Genomic DNA, 23,104 nt, shown 5'->3' with positions numbered 1-23,104 from the left:
ATCGTTGTGCATACAATAATCTTGCTGTGGTTATCATATACAAAAACAAAGTTCCATGATTTTTTTTCAACTGTTTATCCATCAGTCCCAAGAGGAAGACTTCTGATCTCAATTGTACATTAATCTTTAAAATCGTCTGAATCAATGTATGTATCTCAATCCAAAATTTTCTAGCTTTTTCACACATCCACCAAGCATGATAAAATGACCCTTCTTGTTGTTCACATTTCCAACACAGATTGAAGTGCCTTTATACATTCTAGACAATTTCTCTGGTATCACATACCAACGGTACATCGTTCAGCATGCGTTATTTACTGATTTAGTTGTAACTTGGGCTTCCAAGAGAAGCAGTTCTTGGAACCATCAGAATACCAGGAAAGTGGGTCTAACATTTTGAAGCTCATTTTCTTCTGCTTGGAACACATCTTCGTTTGAAAAAAAGAAAGGCAGGGAAAACATACTGCTAAAATGTGTCGTTTTGCCCACAAATGTGGGCATTGGGGTCTGAGAATGATCTTGTGGGAATGGGGTTCCCCGTGTTGTAGATTCCCAGCTAGGCCATATCTGTCCTCCCTTAATTCATCCTGTGCCTCCAACATGACCCAGAAGTGTTTCCACAGCACTCCAAATTCTATGACATCATTTTATTGAGATGTGAGTAAACCATAGCATAAATTGACATTCATGTTGCAAAGCAATGAAAAGTCCCCTTAAAATTTTTGCAACCCTCACTGCTTAGAATAGCACTGAGCAATTCTTGACTGTTTGTTTAAACCAAGAAATGGCAGCTGAATGTCAGGCTATAAACCAACATTTTAAAGTAAATTTGTGGACCACATTAAACCTAAGACTCCTCATTTGAATGGCATGAAAAGATGGGAGGATCATTTCAGTGTTTTTTCCACAGGACTAAAAGCTTTGTATTTTCTTGGTAGTATTGTTTCAGCCAATGTAAAATGTACTTCACTTATTTGGGGGCTCACTGAATTGCTGCCATTCATTTTTGATGGGAATATTTTTGGCTGTGCCTTTTGCAAACCTTCCCAGTGGCTGCCAGGATCAGTTTTAAAATATTTTAATGAACTGAATAAAATATATAAATAAAATACTAAAATAACAGGCTTGGCATTACCTCTTTTATGACTCATAACACACTTAATGCTGTGTGGCCCATTCCTATTTTACTGTAAAAACTGTTTTCTCTCTGTGTGTTTGATTGGAACTGAATTCCAAGAAGCAACCTGAAGATTTGATGGTGGGAAAATGGGGAACACTTTTTCTTTCCCCAAATATATATTACACATGCTCCAACTTATGTTTATAAATTCATATTTCCCATATTTTTACTTTAAACCAAATAATTATCTTAGAGTGTTTGGAGCTATAAGTATCAGTCAGTACAGCATAACTATATAGTGTTTTACATACCTGGAATGTTTTGAACAGATAAGGTTATCTTTGGAATATATGAGTTACTAGAATATTAGCCAGAGGGCTACAGCATAATGGGAAGAGATTTAACCAAAGGACTAGAGAGATCTCGTCTGCTACAAATGCCCTTGATAGCAGTAGGCAAGCCACAGACACACCCACACACACACACACACACACTCCTAGAGCCTACGGTTAATATTACTGTTTTACAGGTAGTCCTCAACTTACAACCACAATTGGGACCGGAACCTCCTAAGTGATGTGGTCATTGAGTGAGTTGCGCCCAATTTTACAACCTTTGTTGCCACAGTTGTTAAGCAAATCACACATTCATTAAGTGAATCACATGGTTGTTAAGCAAATCGCATAGTTGTTAAGCAAATCTGGCTTCCCCCATTGATTTTGCTTGTTGGAAACAGGCTGGGAAGGTTGCAAATGGTGATCATGTGATCCCAGGATGCTGCAACTGTCTTAAATACATGCTGGTTGCCAAGCGACCAAATTTTGATCACGTGACCACTGAGATGCTGCAACAGTTGTAAGTGTGAGGACCAGTTGTAAGTCACTTTTTTCAGCACCGCCATAACTTCGGACAGTCATTAAACAAATGGTCATAAGTCAAGGACTTATATCTCCAAGCATCCTAGTGTAAGGGAAGGCTACATGGCTCAGGACCATCTCTCCAACACAGATTCAAGAGTTCATCTCCAGAGGGACATCTGGTGAAAGGTGAGGGACTAGAGATGTCCTTTCTTGGTGGTTCTCCCCAACATTGTGGAACAATTTTCTTCAACCCTTTCCCAAGGCAGGAAAACCTACCCTGTTCTGGTGAGCTTTTGGTGAGGATTATGGAACTAGGCTGCCTTTATAAATTGTTTCTGGTAATGCAGTTCTGGTTATGTTACTTTTATCTGTGCGGTATTGTAGACCTCCCCGAGTTAGTATGTAAAGATTTCTATAAATAAACAAACGCAGGTTATGTAAAGTTTTTTATATGCCTTAATGTCAGAAATATTATCCAAATATTTGTATGATATTAACTTATTAAATTATAATCAGACCTTTTGGGAAAAAAATTTCAGGATGCACAACAATATTTTGATTGCACAGAGTTTGCTGCTGTTCGGCTACATAATTCTTGGCATGATATTAAAAATAGCTTAATATTTTATTACAAGTGCAATATTATCAATTGCTTTAGTTAGCCTTATTCTAATGATTCATTCTATCTGTTATCACTTAATGGCCTGGGTGGCTTTTTGAAAACTAAATCTTTTTTTAAAAATAATAATAATATTAATAAATATATTTTCTTTGCCCTTTAATAAAATTATAATTACCATACATGGATCGGAATGTTTATTTATTTATTTATTCAATTTACACCCTGCTTTTCTAAACTTGAATTGTCAAGTTATTATAAGTATGTATGTACAGTCAGGTCCAGAAATATTGGGACATCGACACAATTCTAACATCTTTGGCTCTATACACCACCACAATGGATTTGGAATGAAACAAACACAATGTGCTTTAACTGCAGACTGTCAGCTGTAATTTGAGGGTATGTACATCCAACTCAGGTGAACGGTGTAGGAATTACAACAGTTTGCATATGTGCCTCCCACTTGTTAAGGGACCAAAAGTAATGGGACAATTGGCTTCTCAGCTGTTCCATGGCCAGGTGTGTGATATCCCCTCAGTACCCCAATTACAATGTGCAGATAAAAGGCCCAGAGTTCATTTCAAGTGTGCTATTTGCATTTGGAATCTGTTGCTGTCAACTCTCAAGATGAGATCCAAAGAGCTGTCACTATCAGTGAAGCAAGCCATCATTAGGCTGAAGAAACAAAACAAACCCATCAGAGAGATAGCAAGAACATTAGGCGTGGCCAAAACAACTGTTTGGAACATTCTCAAAAAGAAGGAACGCACCGGTGAGCTCAGCAATACCAAAAGACCCGGGAGACAACGGAAAACAACTGTGGTGGATGACCGAAGAATTCGTTCCCTGGTGAAGAAAACACCCTTCACAACAGTTGGCCAGATCAAGAACACTCTCCAGGAGGTAGGTGTATGTGTGTCAAAGTCAACAATCAAAAGAAGACGTCACCAGAGTGAATACAGAGGGTTCACCACAAGATGTAAACCATTGGTGAGCCTCAAAAACAGGAAGGCCAGATTAGAGTTTGCCAAACGACATCTAAAAAGCCTTCACAGTTCTGGAACAACATCCTATGGACAGATGAGACCAAGATCAACTTGTACCAGAGTGATGGGAAGAGAAGAGTATGGAGAAGGAAAGGAACTGCTCATGATCCTAAGCATACCACCTCATCAGTGAAGCATGGTGGTGGTAGTGTCATGGTGTGGGCATGTATGGCTGCCAATGGAACTGGTTCTCTTGTATTTATTGATGATGTGACTGCTGACAAAAGCAGCAGGATGAATTCTGCAGTGTTTCGGGCAATATTATCTGCTCACATTCAGCCAAATGCTGCAGAACTCATTGGACGGCGCTTCACAGTACAGATGGACAATGACCCAAAGCATACTGCAAAAGCAACCAAAGAGTTTTTGAAGGGACAGAAGTGGAATGTTATGCAATGGCCAAGTCAATCACCTGACCTGAATCCCATTGAGCATGCATTTCACTTGCTGAAGACAAAACTGAAAGGAAAATGCCCCAAGAACAAGCAGGAACTGAAGACAGTTGCAGTAGAGGCCTGGCAGAGCATCACCAGGGATGAAACCCAGCGTCTGGTGATGTCTATGCGTTCCAGACTTCAGGCTGTGATTGACTGCAACGGATTTGCAACCAAGTATTAAAAAGGGAAAGTTTGATGTATGATTATTATTCTGTCCCATTACTTTTGGTCCCTTAACAAGTGGGAGGCACATATGCAAACTGTTGTAATTCCTACACCGTTCACCTGAGTTGGATGTACATACCCTCAAATTAAAGCTGACAGTCTGCAGTTAACGCACATTGTGTTTGTTTCATTCCAAATCCATTGTGGTGGTGTATAGAGCCAAAAATGTTAGAATTGTGTCGATGTCCCAATATTTCTGGACCTGACTGTATGTATACACATACAGTTATACACAAACACATTAACATGAATATTAAAAATAAGAGTAGGATCGATTAATAATTAGAGCCCTGACAAAAGGGATATGCCTTCTCTCATTCATAAGGGGAGAGGCAATCTCTTCTTCCAGACCAGCCTTCCGAGAGTAAAACACAGGACATATTAAGTTTTAAATTTACAGATTTATTATGGATTTGAGTTAATCCCAAATTCCAGATGAAAACTACAAGAGTTTTCAATAAGTCTGAAAGTTAGCATTTAGAAGTATTCCAGAATTCCAAATATTTCTCGGAATTATTTTATCACCGTACCTTTACACTGTGTATAAAATTATTTCCAGGTCAGACCAACATACAACAGACTCTTCAAATGGTTAAACAGGAAGTGCAAAAGAGAATAGACCTTCTCTTCCATTCCCATCTCCCATTTATCAGCTTCCAGCTTCTCATACAACCACTGCCGGCTCTGCTAAAAGTTAGGTCTTCTATAAATGGGCTGCAAAAATCTACTCCTCCACTAGATGGAGAAAAGACGTTGATGTTTCAACTTCCCTTTATCGCCATCTAATGGTAATCCATAACCTTGCAGTCCAAATATGACAGTCCTGCTCAAATACTCCCACACCGAGTTTTACTTCAACAAGCTGCATCTTTTCCTGGCAGTTACCGAGGTCAGCTGTGTGATCTCACGCAGAAGTGAGGTTGTTTTATGATGTTGCAGGCAGGTGCTATGTTTGCACTCCCACATACTCCAAAGCACCTTTAGCAGATTGAATCTGAAGCACAGCACAGACCTAAAATAAACTTTTTGTTTTTGGTCCTTTTCATAACAGAGGAAAATAGTCACACAGAGTACTTAATAAAATCCACTTGCCATCTACGCATTCAAAGCAAAGCTTGATCTTTGGTCAGACCATAATCTTGATCGTCTGTCATTCCAGCAGAACAGATTGAATACTAAAGGTGTGTGAATCGCCCAAGTTCAAATTCAAATTGTCAATTCTGCAAGCAGAGCTTATTGTAACTGTTGGACTGAATTTCAATTCAGAATTTTTTTTAACATGCATAAAAGCATAACAAGCTCCTGAATCTTTGCAAAATTCTAAATACAACCTCCTAGGCAAATAATTGATTCAGCAAAAATGCTTTGATCTTATCAAAAGTAAGTTTCAATTTATTAGCCTTATCCAACCCAGTACTGTCTCCAATTAAATAGGATTCTGAAAATGTCACCCAGAATCTGACGGCAACAATTCTTTTCAGGGTCATACTCAAGAAGCGGGTATCCTAGTAAGAAATATAATCTGATTGCAATCTCAATTAACTCAGTTACACTGAGGAGGTCTAGAAGTTAACTTTGGTAAATTGTCTGCTGGGATAAAAACCACTAAAAACCATTACAACTTGGTAGAGGTAATGCTAGGATTGACAAAGGATTAATACCAATTAAAGAAATACAGTTATGACTCTCTTCTGCATGAATTTATAATGGTACTGAAGTCATGGCAACATCTTTCATCATCCTTGTTTAACTGAATAGATGCATTTAAAATGGATTCTCTTACTAAAATTCTTTGTTTCAATTATCCCTAATTCCACAGCTTCTACATGGTTTTCACACTATTTCTATGCTATTACTTGGGTTTTTATATGGCAACAACAATTATCTTCATTTGTATACCAAATGAAAATTCCTAGGGTTAAATCAATGACAAAATATCAATAAATGTCTGACAGAACCTAAGGTATACCAAATCTGAAACATTTTGATGCTTTTCAATTAAGATAATTAATTCATAACGTTAGGAATTCAAGTAAGATTCAGTGGGTGGATACTGAGTTAGCACTGGAAGCCGTACCAGTAATGGTGATACCAATCCTCCTTGACGTTAAGAAATCAGTATCTATTACCTGAAATTCCTATTTACATCTACTTTGGAAGTTTAACTATTTTTGGTTCCTGATGTTTCTCCTACTTTCCCATATCTTGATCATCCTCCTTTATAAACATATATATCCAAAACAAGGAATTAGGAAGATAGAGGATTTTCTAGATCTCGTTATTGATGGAAATCCTGATATAGCTTCAGAAGGATTGATCAGAAGTTCCAGCTGGATTCAAATGAGTCAAGTTCAGTCATCCTTGAAACCATTATTAAATGTGAAAGACCTACTTCATTTCAAACAGAACAAGCACTGAATATCATCAGACCTAAATAAAAAAATATTCTATTAAGCATCATGGATTCTCTTTTAAAAAAAAACTCTGAGTTGAGATTTGAATTGGATGATGTAAGAACTTCAACAAAGGTTTTCCACATAAGCTCAGTATGAATACACTTCTTGACCTCCACTAGAAAGAAGTGCGCGCACTGTCTTTTTGCACATAAAAAGTACATCTCTGCATCTCTAAGGAATATGAAGGTATATCTATAACCTGGAATAAGAAATGGTAACAAACAGCAGCAAATAGGTGACACTGAATGGCCTAATTGGGCTCCCTAGTTCCAAGAGTTCTTCTGAGAGTGAACACTTTCCTGGAACTTTAACATGCCAGGAAAGGGAAGGGCACTCTTGACCAAGCTTTAAAAGAAGACACGTATTCATATTCTTGGCTTCCACTACAATTATGCAGATGTTTGGGTTACAGATCAAGAGGACACAACTGTGTTGGTTGACTAGGGACAGCAGTAAAAATAAAAAAAATAGAAAAATAGCCAACCAAGTATTCCAGTTACTAGATTTGATGCCATAAACATCCTTTCCTGTGTGTAAAGCCAAAGCAGACACCATCCAAAAGTTGTAAAGGAAGTAGGGAATACTAGCTTTGCTCCCTTCCCAGGCTTCACTAAGTTTGTGATTTTTACAACCAGAGGGGCATCCCCATTTATGGTGTCCTAGTTACTGCCACCCGGAATATGCAAAGGGACACTTTGTGACTTTGGCATTTCTGCACAGACTGACACTTAACCATATCTCCAAGCTATTCCTGTGCTATCTGCATTGGAGCGCTTCATTTTTCTATCAGATATACATTCTAGCTAATTACTAGAAGTAGCGATTACTTCTCCTAATTAGTATACATTCTACCTAATTGCTAAAGGAGCCATTATTTTCAAATGAGTGAAATGGGAACAGCCAAAGGGGCCCCATGTGTGAAAGTATATCTTATCCCCCAAGACTCAAAAATCATTTCTACCTTTCTTCCATTTGGAGGGTCCACAGAATGCCAAGTGCCCTATCTTAGTTTAAGGAAAGTCGAGGTGAGAGTCCCCCATGAACTGACGCCAAGCTGCAGTGAATTCTAACTGGAGACAGTTAGTTTTCCTGTTTGTTGGGAGTGGGCTTCAGCCTTTGAACCCTGACTGCTGAAAAAGCAAGACTGTTTGCTAATAATTTCAATATTAAATAGGTTATGATGCAATCCACATTTGAGGCCAAGGGCCCTCCTGATCCTTGACATCCTAGAAGAAGTCCCCAGAGCCTCTTTGCCCACAATCTTTTCCTTCCTACCAATTTGCCTCTTCTGCAATCGCCAGCAAAATTCTTAACTCTGAGCACCATCAACACTGCAAGCTCTGTAGACATTTAAGTAACCTCTAATTAGCAAGCTGAATTTTGTGTGTGTGTGTGTGTGTGTGTGTGTAAAATACATACCCACCCATACATTTTTTGCTTTCGGAAGCAATGATGTTGGCAGGATACAGATTTGCACTTTTATGACAGCAACTTCATGTTGAGAAACAGTCCTTAAGTTCTCCCACTATCCAAGGCAGGGGGGAGTTGAAGAAGAAAATGATGTCAGCACAGAACTCCAATGCTGGACATTTCTGGGTTCTAATTAGGAGCCCAAGCTATCTGTACAGGTCATTTCCACTGCCTTATCTGCCCCTGGGTAGGTAGCATTTTCTGCTCAGACTTTGGCTCCAGAGAGTAAGCCAGGATGTCAGTGTGAATGACAACTCAATGATATCTTTCCATCAAGTGCAAAATATGCAAGAGCTAAAGAAACTCAGCATATATCTTCTGGCAGCCGGGAGTTTAAACAACTCCAGCTGCACCAATGACTCAAAGATCATCTAAGTATAAGCCCAGAGCCTAGCCAGGCTTCCTGGTCATCTTCAGACAAACACCTTCACCACATCCTCCAGTGGTTAACCAATATCCAAAACCATATAAAATATTAAGACATAGCTAAAAGGCCAATGGCTAAATATTTGCTTTAGCAAGCATGGAGAAAATCAACAAGATGATTAGCTTCTCTTTAAAAGAGATGCAGAATGTCCCATCAACCTCCCAATGCAATTTTTCTCTCTTATGAGGAGGTTGCTTGCATGACGGAATAGCCACACACCCCTTCAGCCTGTGCTGTCCTGCAGAAGAAGAACCAAAAGTGACTGGTGAGCAGATACCTAACTCAACTTTTGGAGAAGGAGACCAACCCTGTACTACAGTTAGGAGTTCAAAGGTCATGCACTGCAGATTCATCAGGCAAATCCATCCAACTGCCTTTCCCTGGCCTAAATGTTAGCTAGCCCTGATAACAGAGAATTAGTACTAGACCAACAAAATGCTAGCCAGACAGAATTTTGCAAATTTTGTCCTCTGACAACCTTCACTAAACAATTCAGGGGAGGGGGGAGGGGTCAAAAAAGAAATATAGTAGATTCAATCACCATCTTGACACTTTCACTCTACAGACACCCCGGTAAACATTTTTTTTTTCATTCAAGGCATACAATTGTGCATTAAATATAATAAAGTAGACAGTTGTCTCTTGAACAGAGCTACTCTGCTTGAAGAACAATAGCCACATGCTTGCATACCAAGAAGAGTTTCCCCAATGTTATCTGCTGAGCTCTACATCTTATATCCTCATATCAGACTCTTATTACATTCAACGCTGTAAGAAATTATTTGTAATTCCTACCCCTTCTTGAATGCAATACAAACATACCAACACTACATAAATCAAACAGGACAATGTATTAGTCCTTTTAAAGCAAGGTGTGAGCTTCAAAAAATCATGCAGAATATCAGTTTTTCACCAATATTGTTTTTTTAACCTTTACTACAATAATCTGGTATTGATTTGGTGTAATTGTTTCATGCAGCATTTAATTTGTTCACTGGTTTCAGCATGTGAATGGAAAACTGGAATATAATTATCATTTATGTAATGGTTTCAAATGTTCAAAGCATTGCACATGCATTAAATTGCTATCATCTTCGCCATTTAGAAACAGAATTCACGGGATGTGGTATTATTAACCTCCTATTTGTTAATTTACTTTTATTTAGAATAGTTCTAATCTGTCTTTTAGTGGACCCCAGTCTTGCAAATGGCGGCCTAAGATTCTTGGGCAACACACAGTGAAGAACCTGGGTATATACTCGTCCTCCAGTTGGGTGTGTAACCCAAAGTTCCCTCCAAGAGTTGGCACTAATTTGCAATTTTATTTATTTATGAAACGAGTTTGTCCAGTGCCGCCCATCTACCAAAGGCACTACTCTGACCAAAAGAAGAATGTATAAATGACAATGAATGTCCTTTAATTGGAATTTAATGACACCAGATTAGTTTAATCTTGGCCTCACCCACCTTTTTCTTGGCACTGCCTATTTGTTGGAAACTGCATGAGAGAGGTTGTACATCCCTACTCTGACTCATAATAATAATACTGGATTTTTCATTGGAAAATATTGTATACCCAACTTTCCAGCAAAACAGGATGACAGTCATTTAGATGTTGATGAACATCTGCCCTACTCACCGTTTCTACCAGCTAGAGCTACAGGGGTGAATTCAACATCTGGAGAGGAAAAAGTTTGACTCCTGCTCTACTCTTATTGGGATTTATCCCCCCTCCAATTCTCAGTGATGCCCCCAAATTGCCTATTAATCCCTATTTTACCCATCATTACCCACCATTTTAGCAAATCTTAGTAAGTGCAGTTACTGCCAGCCAGATCAATTTAACATGTCAGAAGCCAGCAGCTCATTCTGGAATGTATCACTCTGTCTGCCAAACTACCTGGTAGTTTCTTTGAAATTTTGGTTTAAACTACTTAAAAAGCAAAAGCAACTATGTGGGCCATGTGAAAAAATAGTAATCTATTAACAAAGTTCCTTTATTACTCCAACTTAGTATCTTCATTTAAGAAGTTTACCTAACATAAAAGGCAGCTGAGGGAAGGGTGAATTCCTTTAATTTTCTGCCAGTCAGATAAATTGTGTCCTTCACTTATGGATAGAACAGATTTGATCTAAGAGTTGGCTTTGATCTTCTTCAAAAATAGGTAACTAAAAATTACTGCTTATTTCTTTCCAAGGAGTTTAAGAAAACACTTTTCTTCACCGCCAGAGAGAACTCAATGTGTGTATCTGCAAATTACTCCTCCATTTTATTCCATATGGTAACCTAGACATTTCTTTAACACCAGTCACTTTTTTTTCTTCCCCTTCCCTCTTTCCAACTTATTTCTGGTACAGCTGACTAGCTTAAAGTCACAAATTATTCTGCAAGACTTGAGTTGATCTAATGAAAATATTGGTCTAACGTGGGCTCTCAGTTTCTTTCAGAGCTAATTCTTCAGAGTGGATCCAATCTTTCCCAAATATTAGCACACTAAACTGCAACTGCTATGAAAACAACACAATCAAGGATCTTCTCTACATTTGGACTCATTCTGGCTTGGATTCAGACATGTAACACTTCTAGTCAGAAAACCCATGCTTACCAAATTTGTCCCACCAACCTGTTCTTATTTCTGTTATCACAAGTGACATTTTGCTCAAAAAGCTACAGGATATAATGTAACATGGGGACAGAATGGGATCATTCAATAACTCATTGTTTTTATTCCAAAAATTGTCTACAAAGGGCCTTTCCATGCTTGAATTGTCTGAAAATATTTTTAAAAGGAACTAGCAACAATCCCCACTTCCTGTCCCAAACATCACAACTAGTTGCATTTTCTAAATTCCCACCCGAATTCCAAGTGTAAAACAAATATCCCCATTTATAATAAATGAGCGAGCAAGAGATAACCATCTTAAGAGTTTACAAAATGCTTAAAGGCCCAAGGCAAAACACAGCAGCACAACAAAACCGTTCTTGTACTACTTGAAATAGATGTCATTTGCTATCAGATTATCTCTCAATAAATCTTTCTGACCAAATCATGCTGGTTCTTAATAAATCACTTTGGGTGAACTAAGCCCAAGCTTTTGGAAAAAAAACCTTGGGGAAACTGGAATCAATAAAAGCTTTATATGCTGAAGGAAAATCACTCAGCTTGATGAGTATCATCAAAATACTTTGTTCAATAACAAGGCTAAATAATCTGATCTGGGCACAAATTCCAGTTGAATCATTATCTCAAGGAGATGACGTGGGCAATTCAAGTTCAGCCCAATGTTTGAAAAATATGGATAATGAAACGGGCAAACAAGGAGTCCTGGGGAGCTTAAAGACAAAAGCTTTGCAAGAGCTCCTCTGGGATAGGGGTTGATTTAGATAGAAGTCACATCAATGCTCATCTTTTTTACGATTTCACAGACAAGGATTTGCATGTAACTTGGTTAGACCAATTCCCTAACGCCAACAATGCTTTGCGCACGTGTGCCCTCAATCTCTCAGCTGACCCAGCCAAATATATTCAGACAGACAGACAGACAGAGACCCTTTAAGACATTATTACCAACAACACCAGCGTTTTGTCAACTGCACTGTTAACACCTTCTCTGTTGCAGTGGAAGCCATCTGGAATAACACCCCTCCGGAGATCCATAATGCTCCCACCCTGATGGTGTTCCGGAAGTCATTGAAAATTTGGCTTTATTCCCAGGTCTGTGGAGCCCCCACTGGTTTGTGCTTGTCCTTGTGGATGATGAGGAATGTTTTCCCCATGGTTTTCTTTCTATTTTTATAGTCTTTTATTTTATAATGGAAGCCATCCAAGGTCGTCTGGAATCAGGTGGCCTCTATGTTTAAATAAATAAATAAACACCCCACGTTCTAGCTCTGTTTGATATTTTTTTCCCCCATTTAAAGCCTTATAGAGTTTTATAACCACTTAGTTGAACCTGAAGATGTTTTTCAGGATCCATGAAAAAGGGATTCATTCTATACAAGTTTGCCTGGTCTTTTCTGTACAGTGCTTTTAGTGCCCTATGAAGACCTTCTTATTCAGCTAGGCTTTTAAAATAATTTATCATTTGACTGGGCATTCCCATTTAAACTCATGTGTAACAGTGGTGAGTGGCATTGTTTTTATTATTTACACTGCATATTTATTTATTTATCTTAAAAGCCTTATATAACTGCCTATATTGCAACCGCAACTGTGGGCGGCACACAATACTGTAAGTATCATATCGTATGTATTTATTTATGAGCTTCTTTTATAGAACATCTCAGATGGATGGATGGATAGAGCGATAGATCAATAGACAGAAAATAAGATGACAAATGAAGCAAGCTAGAAGGCATTCAATCCTATTTAGGTACGGAACCCCACTACAGAGGGGCAGATATGCGATCCCCACTAACAGGTTTGTGTCCAAGTAATTCTTAAGTAACTCTTTCACTGTGTACCAACCGAGATCACAAACTGATTGATAATCTCCTCTCACAAAGCTTCAGGCAATATTATCCATTGGGCAGAAGAACACAATGGCCAGGATTTACATAAAAATTTACACACACACCCCAGATCTCAGCTGACTTTAAAATGACAAAAGAAAAATAATTACAATAAACATCAACTTTATATAATTATGTATTATGTAGCTCCACAGTTAAGATCCAGAAAGGAAAAAGGACTTCTAATGATGATAGTACCCATGGTATAAACTAAACCAACTCTGATAAAATCTCCAATTCAGGTACTGAGAAGATACTTCATTTTGTTTTATCCATTCTCCATGAGGAAGCCCAGCTCAGAAATATGGTTTACCTCAACCCCATTTTAATCTTCACATTTGTCCTGTGAGATTAGATAGACCAAAGACAGACTATCAATTCAAAGCAGTTTACAAACAGTATGATTAAAAAAAAAAAACTTATAGTATCTAGCAGTACTAAGTAATTACTAAGAAATAATGGAATTCCTCAATTACACACATTTTGTGAAAACATAGCTAGTGAAGTAAGTTATCACAAGTAATCACCCATAGACTACCTCAGCAAACAAAGATTGTATCAAAATGACCACACACACTCAGCAATATCATGAGTCAAATCCCAGCCTTACAGCCTTCTGTCCCTTCATAAGTCACAGGTCTTGAGTCATGACACATCTCTCTCACTTGGGCCCCCACCCTAGGAAAGCTTACACTAGCATGAAAATATCTCAAGATATAAATAATGAAGTAAGCATCATAAGAAATAAAAATACAACAAAATCAAGATACCAAATCAGAATCCTAAACCTTTACTTGAAACTTAAACATAGAGATGCAACAATTAACTAATTTAAGGTAGATAGCATGTATTAAACAATATATTAAGTATTAAAATGTATATGATAGAAAATAAACAGGAAAAAAAAAACCACAGCTGACAACCCCATTCTATTGAAAAAGGTTCTTGCATGATTTTTATCACATCAACAGTTTAATTTCCTCATGGTTAGTCTTCTGCCTTAAATTTCCATCTTGGGAAATTCTTCTTAATTCCCAATCTGCTGTCAGCCAAGAGGAATATGATGACATTCCACTCCTTTTGAAAACATTTAACTACCACTAAATCTAGATGGATTTCTTTAAAAATAAGCCCATCAGATATAGAGAAAATTAGTAACACGGGGGGAGTAATATTTATTGGGCCAACTGTCATAGTTTGGATTTTACAAGCTTGTGAACCACAGTGCTAAAGCACTTAAAGCAACAGAGAAGAAAATGTAGTAGGTGTTCTGGTCAGGGGAAAAACGTTCACTAAGTGGATCAAGGTTTCATTTTGCTTTTGCTTGGTGAGACATGTTCAAACTAACTTCAGTTCCAGAAATGGCTTCTTATGATGGAAAATCAGTTTATATCCCTTTTGGATCTATTTTTTTTTTCCTGCATGGATGTCTTCACATCATATAATTTGAAATATAATGACAGCCAAATATTATCATTGTAACTTCCCATCCACTCTTGCAAAAATAATAACCCACAATCTACAAACTACAATTTAACTAGAATCTACAATCTAACAATAACCCACAATCCACAAACTAACTAAAAAGATTAATGGAGAGATTGTGTGTTAAATTAAGGTAATTTTTCTGTACTAGAAAGAGGGAGAAATGAAGCTGGTGAACTTCTGAGGTGAAACACAGCTTTCTGGCATAGGCTATTTGAGTCTCCGTCAAGCTGAACATTTAAATTTAACAATAATGTAGGGAAATTAAGCCTTCATTCATTTCTTTAATCAATGAAAATGTGGAAGGGATAGTTTTGAATTACACCATGTATTCTGGATGACACTGTATTGCATCCAGTCCAAGTGATGCAGCTTATTTATTTTTCAGGTAAAATCTAATTTTTTAAAAAGTACATTTAGTTCCACTGACTTCTAATAGACACATTATCAAGTTAAATTCAAGTATGGCAATTTGGCTGACTTGTACATCAGACTGAAAATAAACTAACTTCCCACTAATCCATAAATTTCCAAATTTTAGGCACTTAACAAACTAATGAGACATGACTAATTCAGCATCTTTAGCCTTACATGGTATTCAGAGAGTCTTAGCCAGACTGGTTTCCATTAGCTGCCAAGTCAGCAAGATCTGCTTAAATCAGGCCACCAAGTCCAATGAAAAAGAAGCCTCACTAGAAAGATACACAAGAGTTGGCCACAGAAGGAGCAACACATTAAATTGTTTATTATCTGGCCATCCAAGTTCATATGCATGCAGATCATTTTCCCCCTAAAATTAGATTGTACTTGGAAGGTGCTCTAGCCTGAACCCAGATCACAAAAAAAGGGGGGACATCACTGCAAGTATATAAATTAACTTCAACTCATCGTGGCATGCATGCATAATAAGAAGGCCTCCATTTTTATTGAATACTGAGAAGCCTCTCACTTAAAATCAGAAAGGTCTCTGAAAAAGAGGTTCAGATCCAGAAGGGATTTCAAGGTCAGCTTACTGAATCCCTTCTAGTGCTATAGCCCAAGTATGCGGCAGCTCCTAATTGACCTGGGCTGATTGGGAAAGCTAAGGAAGTCGGCTCTGGTTAGTACATAAGTAGCAACTGTAAGCTAAACTAATTTTAAAAAACCACCAAAAACAATCCAAAAGAAGACAATGGCAAACCATGTCCACATCATGTTGAGAAAACTGCATGGATCTGTCCCTGTAATTAACGAGGAACTGAACTTCTCAGAGATGTTTTATTTTTCTATTGACACAAATCAGCATAGATACATGTCTACCAGAAGATAAACTGTCTTATGCAGAGCTCACTCTTCTGTCCTTGAAAACTACCCTTGTCTCCGCTATGACCGTACACCACTTCATCCACTGCTTTTGTTTTTTAAACTCTTGCTTTTTGAGGATCTGATCATATCCAGACAGCCACAATTTCCTTGATGTTCTCCTTCCTCTCAAGTTGTTCACTCTTCCTTCACATATTTGCTTTGCAACTCACTCCTCATATGATCAGATCAAATCATTGAACTTCTTTCTTATTCACTTTTGAGTTTTAGTCATCACCCATTCTTGACCCTATCTCTTCTGATGTTTTCACATACACATACATACCTAATTTCCTGGCCAGTCAATTCTTTCATTTAATAAAGGAGGAAGAACATGCTCTTATACTCAATCAATTTTGCTTCTATAAAATAAAAGTCATTCTTTGCAACAGACCACATAATACCTATTACTGTTCTACCAGCATTTGAACTTCTTAAAATTTCTCCATCCATTTTCCATCTTTAGTAAACTACTCAGGTACTGTTAAAATACAATCCTGCATTACAGAAATACGTTGGGGGGGGCATACTTAATTGGTCTTTGGGGAACTGTTTCAAAATGGGTTTGGGCCCAGTATTTATATGAAAATCAGTTCTTGAATTACCTTGATCAGAAATGAAATAGAGTATGTCCCTGATTTTCTTTGATTTTTTTTTCCAGTGGCTTTCAGTATCAACAGTTATAGTATCTTTCTGGAGACGCTAGACAATTTGAATACTAAAATGTAATATAAGGTTCCCAGCATTTGGGGGCCAGTCAACACTTGGAGATGTCATGGACATTCTCATGAAACGTCCATGACATTGACGTCCCTTGGAAGGTGTGTCCTGTCACAAAGCACCCATCTAGAAGAAGGAGGTTACTCTTCACTATCCCTCTAATTCCTCTCCCAAAGATGTTCTCAATTATCTCTTTTTACCCTTCCTTTTTTCTCAACTAATCAAATCACTATAACTACATACCAGTTTTATTTTCTAAGAATGTTGTGAGCTCTATCTAAAATACAGGAACAATCTTGGGGAAAAAATTAGGCTTGAAATTAGACTTTCCTTTGCATTTCAGCTAGCTCCCCACTAAATTGTGTTTCATTACAAGAATCTAAATAAAATTTGGTGGATCATGGAGCTTGGGAGACTCCAAGTCAAGCGTCCACAGGCATATGGTACCCATAAACACCATATTGTTGTAGATATTCAGCTCCTATCTTGATGGCCAATCTAGAAAGTTGTGATGGCTATCTACAGGCTTCCATTGTATCATTAAACTGTGATGATGAGTCACTGATCCATTTGGAATGTGTTATCATCAAATATTAATTACAAAAAGCTTTGTTTTTCCTTTCCTCCAGTTGAGGAATAATGCTAGAACAATGCTTGGCTTCGAAAGGGAAGTAAATGAGGATTAATGCATTGAAAATGAGACCAAATAAGATGGAAGCACTGTTAGATTGTTCTTCTGTCCAGATGAGTGAAGAACCATCTGTATATTCTGAGGACAATCTTCCCCTAAACAGGGGTAACCATTAGAGGATCAATTGACCTTGATGGCAAGGTATCTCAGGCTTAACTGGAATCCCAAGCATGACCCTCTCCAGATGCAGATAAGATAGCTTCAGTGATCCATGCTTTGTAGCCCCCCACATAATTGCTGCCAAGAATTACAGCAGCACCTAGCTGACTTTGGCTAATTCCCAAAAGCTAAGTAGGATCAGACCTGTTTGGTCAACTGTATGGGAGACCACCAGAGAATCTCAGAAGAGGAGGATAGACTAGGAAATCAAAAAATATCCCAGAATGTGGTGGTGGAAACAAGTCACCAGGATTTTAGCTGAGCTCAATTTGAAGGAGACTTTAGCTTTTATACATGAAGTTGCTACATATGGCATTCCAGAAACTTCCTTTCATTTAGTATATATTTTGGCAGCAAGACTGCTGACTGGGATCATGTGTTATGAATACAGCATGCCCATTCTTTTCTACCTTCAGAGCTTCTACTCATTTTGGAAACCAATTCCAAGACATGATTTTGACTCCTTGGGATTCAGTGGATTGTCTCTTACAATATGGACTTATGTGGCATTTCTTTCACAGTATACAAGATGCAGTCTGTAGCTATCTGCAGTAAGTTCTTGAATATTACTGCTCTATTAAGCCCAAATTAGATGTCATGTCTCTCTATCACGTGGTTCATCCTTTTATAGATTTGGGGGGGGGGGGGGGAAACAATGGAGAACCTGGATTAGGGTTGTGTTGTGCAGACCTTAACTCTTTGCCGTTGCTGTGGTCATGATCAGAACAGGATCCTGTTGCCTTTTATGCTTGCTCTCTGCTGTAAAGGCCCATGTAGGCATTGGTGAACCACAGCTCATTTCATCAGAAGCATCTGATGAAGTCAGCTGTAGCTCATGAAACCAGAGGACTTTTAATAAAATGTGTTAGTCAGAAAAGGTGCTATGTACCAGATTCCTTCTGTTTTTTTGCCTGCCACAAACTAACATGGCCGCCCTACATGGGTACCAATGGGAATTTTTCTCCTATTATTTATGTGTGGAGAAAAGAGGAACAATTCCAATTAAGACTACAAGATTAAACCCCACCCCACCCCATCTTTGTTGATACCCACTAAGGCAGGCTTGCCACCAGTACCTAAAGAGTAAAATAAATTATAGAGTTGCTACATTTAAGGATCCTTAAAGGTTGCCTAGTTCATCTCCTGCCCACTGCATGATCTACAACAGCAAGGTTTTTCAAACTGGTTCCCATGGAACCCTGTGGTTCCACAAGGACGTGGATGAGGGGATAATGCGGCTTTCATTTCTCCATCTACTACAGCCTGGCAGAGCCAGTTTTAGACACAGCTTTACTATCTGTGGTAAGCTATTTATTCTTTGTAGTAAATAGAACTCTGCATCCTTGGCATTAGAATTTGGGGCCTTCTTGATATTTTGAACAACTCCTATATTGGTATGCTGTCTGGGGAGGATGGACACTGAAGTCCCAATCCCGTACCCCTGGAACAGCATTACCTTGGAGATTCACACAGCTCCCACCCTACCAGTCTTTGAAAATGTGGTTGTACTTCCAAGTCTGGGGTTAGGTTGGCTGTTGAACTTGTGGTGGACCTGTTTTTTGTGTCATGCAATGTGTGTTTTCTCCAGACACTGTTGTTCTTTTCTTTTTAATTGCTTTCCTCCCTTTTAATTGTATAAGCTGCCCAGAGCCACTTGGGAGTTGGACAGCCTTCTAAATCAAATTCAGTAAATAAATAAAAATGTACAGCAAGGGTTTCTCTCAGTCTGTGCTTGATGAGGACGCATGAAAGACCGGGGCTGAGTTCATCTGAACAGAGCCAATATCACTAGAGCTCTGCTTCTTCATTTTGGGGGGGGGGGGAATTAACTAACAGGTCCATGGCCTGAAAAAGTTTGAAAACTATTCCCTAGAGCAATGTTTCTCAACGATGCTGGCTGGGGAATTCTGGGAGTTGAAGTCCACCCATCTTAAAGTTGCTAAGGTTGAGAAACACTGCCCTAGAGCATTTCTGACAAACGAGTATCCAGCTTCTGTTTAAAGGAAGAACCTAAACTCTTCCCCCTGCTTTACCAACACACACATTTGGACAGTTCTTGTCCAATATTAACTATAAAATGTATCACAAAATGGTACAATTGAATTTATATATACAAACCATGCCTACCCACTAATCATTTACGTCCTGAAATCTTCCAATTTAATTCTGCATGCCGTGTCCTTTTCTCAAAAGGATATAACCACTTTTAAAAATTGGTCCTAGCAGCCCTAGTCTTAAATCTAGAAAGTGGTTTAAACTTATTTGCAAGTCTGACATTTTACATTATCATCTGGTAAAAAAGATGACCTTTGCGGCCAGAGCTCTCCAGAAACAAAGTATACCTACTGAATATTGTCACTCTACTTGTCCTAACCTAATCAACTAGCCAGACACATTGTCAAAAATGAAAGGACATTTAAACTGTTTGTAGACATCACTGTAGCATGCCAAACGTTTTCTTCATGTCAAATATTTTCTTATTACTACAGGGAAAGAAATGAAACGTTGTATTTCATGGTAGACTTTTACCAGATTTTTAAAAAACTCAGAACAACCAAGGTGATGTTAACAACCCCAAATTTCATGCAGATTCAAATATCAGGATGAGCAGGGAAAGTTGTCCTTTGTTTATCCAAATTCACCCCAAAATTGCAGCATATATGACTGGCAAAACACAAAGTCTTTATTAATGATCAGTGCTCGGCAAATTTATACACACAGACAGATCTATCAATAAAACTAACTTGATCATGTCTTCATTTTCACTGCAGCGAGACGTTTCATTGCTATGTGGATAAAGGATATCAGAAAGCAGCAGATCAACATAAAACTTATGCATTCAGCTTGGATGTGGGTGCAGCAAGGGCAAAATATAAATTTTACAAACAGCCCTATAAAAGGGGCAGTATAATAAAATGTGTTTTATTGATTCAGTCTCCCCAGATCTCCATAGGCAAGGATGATCAGCCACTGAGGAATATAGAAGCAGGAAAACTGTGTGCAGCCCTAAAGTTTCTTCTTTGTTCGGAGAAAGTGAGTCTATTTAGACCAGTGTTGTCCAAACTTGGCCACTTTAAGATGAGTGGACTTCAACTCCCAGAATTCCCCAGCCAGCATGGGGAATTCTGGGAGTTGAAGTCCACTCATCTTAAAGTGGCCAAGGTTGGGCAACACTGATTTAGACAATCTGCTGGTTTCCAGGTACATCTTGTAACACTTTCTCCTATTCTGTCAGTCTGTTGACCTCATTCTGAAAGCCCATATGACCTTCATTTTGGTTCAACTGTTCTTTCTAACCTGATGGATGGTCACCTGCCAGAAGGAAGGAAGGAAGGAAGGAAGGAAGGAAGGAAGGAAGGAAGGAAGGAAGGAAGGAAGGAAGGAAGGAAGGAAGGAAGGAAGGAAGGAAGGAAGGAAGGACATTATGTTTTCCTCTTTGGGGCACTTACATCATGTTTTGTTGTTTTTTAAGAGATGATTTGAAGACAAATTGCCAGTACTAATTGTCACCTTTAATTTCCACTAGCCTTGAATTTCTCTGTATTTACAAAGCAATGAAAATTCACTTTCTGCCAATCAGATTTTCAGAGTGGAATGAACAGAGTGTGAGTAGGCAACCTACATCCACCCCCACCCCAAGCCCAACTGATCTTTGAGATTTGGCTCAAGAGTTTTCCCTTTGTTCTTGGTTATCCGTAACAACAACATCATTTAGCATGTTCAACCCCAGAAGGGATTTTGAAGTCTGAAGTGTTAATACTGAACAATCTGGGGACGAATGTTGTGATTCAGCTGCCCAATTGTGAATTTCAAATAAAAATATGGATGATGATGATGATGATATACAAAATTAAGGTCATAAATTTCATGGCAGTTATCTCCACTCAACCTGCTTATTTAACCAAATCAATTCAATTCAATTCAATTCACCCCAAGGTTCGTTTTAATCTTGGCTTGTTTTGGGGTGATTTACCATGTCCAGCACATCCAACCTGTTGTGTTAGATTGGGGTTCTGTATATTCTAGGCATCCAGAATATGGGTAAATTCAGTAGCTGGGTTCCATGTGTCACAGGTACTCAGGCTATCAGTAGAAGCTGGAGCTGGAGGGAGGGAAGGAGTTGCACTGGGCTGAGCAAGAAGTAAAAATATAGATGGAAACTTTGCTATAATTAATGCAATTTTGTCTCAGATTGTTTTATTGCTGTCCATAATATTAATATTTACAGACTTTTATTTTCTCCTGATCATACCTAGACATATGAAGCCACCAGGTGAGGCTAGCCCTTCAGCAAAATAACTTATCTTAAATTGCAAGCTTTCAAACAAGCTTTTAGATTGATACATTTCTGGCTCACAAGTATTTCACAGTCAGCTAGATCCTACTCTCTATAAATCTCTAGACTTTCTTCCTAAAAATCTCCTCCTGCATTTTTCTTCTCAAAGGCCATCTTCTCCAGGGATCACACAAAAAAGACAGCTGAATTCATCTGACGAAACTTTTCAGTGACAATGGTAAATTCTTGTTGGAATTAAACTGAGCATCCCTCAAGAATAAGTGGAAGAAGGAAAAAAAAACCCTTTAGAAATAAACTTGCTGCAATTAATAACATTTAATGAACTATAGCATAATTTGTTACACCCCACAGCTATTACAACATAGCATCCCATATTCTTAAAGCCTGTTTATTTATTTATCTTTATGTTTTATTTAAAATTATACAGCCGCCCACTCAACACACAATACTGGTGGTTAATAATCAAAAACAGCCAACAATAAATAACGACAATTTAAAAATAACACACTGCATTCAACATGATTTTTGAAAATAAAACATATAGATACAACAGCAAAACAGCATCACCCAACAGCCTGGCCCAATGCCCAGGGGAAAAACCAGGCTTTCAGTGCCTTGCGAAAAACTAACAAGATTGTGGCCATTAAATTTTAGGTGGTAACAGTGTTCTGTAAGGCAGGTGTCACAAGAGAGAAGGTATACATCTGCATCTCATCAGTTGATGCTGTTTAATAGCAGAGAGGCAGAGCGAGACCACCCTATCAGACCTCATGGGATAAGCAGAAATTATTGGAGACAGACAGTCCCACAAATAATAATAATAATTTATTAAATGTATATGCCGCCTGACTCCCAGCAACTCTATAACCCAGCATTATGCCCTGAAGGGCTTTTTACATGGAACCAGCACACTGAATTGCAACTGGAATCCCACTGGGGCAAGTTCATCTTGAGAAGTAGTAGGTTCATGAGCATACTAAGGCATGCCCATAATACCTAAGTCACTGCATGCTGGATCTGCTGTAGCTTCCAAGTGGTCTTCAAGGACAGCCCCAAGTAGGACTTATTGTAATAATCTAGATGGGAAGGGATCAAAGCAAAAGTAAGTAGGGACTCCTGGTTTAGAAATGAGTGCAAGATGGAGTTTGTGCAAAGGCCTTCCTAGCCATTCCAGCCATCTGCTCTTTGAGCCAAAACTCTTGAAGAATGCCCAAGTTGTGTACAACTTCCATCTT

General features: G+C 38.4%; 1 protein-coding gene across 6 annotated transcripts in view; it reads right to left on the bottom strand.

Annotated features, from left to right (window-relative positions):
* The window catches only part of ENOX1 (ecto-NOX disulfide-thiol exchanger 1), a 394,509-nt gene that overhangs the window by 328,202 nt on the left and 43,203 nt on the right, over window positions 1–23,104 (bottom strand). The window lies entirely within an intron of this gene.

The sequence above is a fragment of the Python bivittatus genome, unplaced genomic scaffold, assembly GCF_059951505.1.
Source record: "Python bivittatus isolate LINGU-HERP-01145 unplaced genomic scaffold, Pbiv_v1 ctg000210_np1212, whole genome shotgun sequence".
NCBI lineage: Eukaryota > Metazoa > Chordata > Lepidosauria > Squamata > Pythonidae > Python > Python bivittatus.
The sequence above is the reverse complement of the archived record's forward strand: the minus strand, read 5'-3'. Positions and strand labels throughout refer to the sequence as shown.